Consider the following 1,508-nt stretch of genomic DNA (forward strand, 5'->3'; position numbering starts at 1 on the left):
AACTCGGCTAACCAAGCATGATGTTGATGTCCTGCCATTGTTATATCAGAACATACTGTACACATAGAAAGTAATGCTAAACATGGATGCTAGCCGCTGTGGTGTGGCGAGGTGTTACTACTCCAGCAATGTCCTTCTCGGGTTCTTTCTCCTACGGATTTTCCCTTCAGGGGTCACCCACAGCAAATCAACGGCCTCCATCCAATCCTGTCTTCTGCATCTGTCTCTCTCACACCAATGTCCTCCTTCACTACATCCATAAACCTCCTCTACCTGGCAGCTCTAAACACAGCATCCTTCGACCGATATATTCACTATCACTCCTTTGGACATGTCCCAACCATCTCAGTCTGGCCGATAACTGACTTTATCTCCAAGGCCTCTAACATGTAATGTCCCTATGATGTACTTGTTCCTGATCCTATCCATCCTGGTCACTCCCAATGAGAACCTCAGCATCCTCATCTCTGCTACCTCCAGTTCTGCTTCCTGTCTTTTCCTCAGTGGCACTGTCTCTAGACCAAACAACATGGCTGGTTTAGGTGTAACGGTGTAACTGTGTAACAATGTTAATGACAATAATAACAATGTCGCCGTAGCTTGGTTGATGTGCAGCTCACATTATGGAAATAAGTGTGTCCTATTACGTGTATTCTTAGCTGCCTCTTTTTATCTTTTTTATATCTTTATAATGCAAAGAAAACGCACTTCCCATACAAGATTTAAATTTGCTGAAAAATACTACAATATGGGAGCTTTAGGGGAATATAAACATCTTAATTTGGTGGTCTTTTCTTCCTCCTTTTCTTGTTCACAGTTAGTCATCATTGTGTGAACATTGTTCACCGTTTGGGGTGAAACTCACACCCCAGCAGTCGAGGTGTAGACATACACTTTTTTTTTTTTTTCATCTCTTCCATTCTTTGCTACGTGGGAGTTTTGTTGCTGCAGCTCCTTTATTGTCTTGACGGCAGATGTTGGAAAGCATCTGCATACACATCCCTAACGTATTCTTGACTTACTGCCAGCTTGAGGTCACGCTGCTTTGTGAGCCAAACTTTTTGATGCATTCATATTTTCAAAAGTAAAAAAAAAAGAAAAAAGTGAGATTAGAAGGCTTACTTGCGAACGGTCACAAAACATCAATAGTTTGCTGCTTGGGATCAGCGCTAAAGATTTTAATTAAAAAGAGACAAAAATCTATGAGGACAAAAGCCCTGCAACACTTTGCAACGCCGCAACGCCGAGATGGTTTCCTTCAACCGGAAAAGACATTTTCAGCTCTAACGGGAGACGGTAATCAATAAAAGTTTTTGATCGGTGTACACATTGTTTTGCAACTTTTGGCCACTCAACATGCAAACGACATGTACCACATCAACATCACCAACAGGACATTACATCACTGTATCGCTATGTTGTTGTTATTGCGACAATATCACAATATTGTGAGTAAACATTGTCCATCCTCGCACTTAGATTTAAGTAGAATGCGTGTGATCCCAGAG

Source organism: Doryrhamphus excisus, chromosome 2, assembly GCF_030265055.1.
Source record: "Doryrhamphus excisus isolate RoL2022-K1 chromosome 2, RoL_Dexc_1.0, whole genome shotgun sequence".
Lineage (NCBI taxonomy): Eukaryota > Metazoa > Chordata > Actinopteri > Syngnathiformes > Syngnathidae > Doryrhamphus > Doryrhamphus excisus.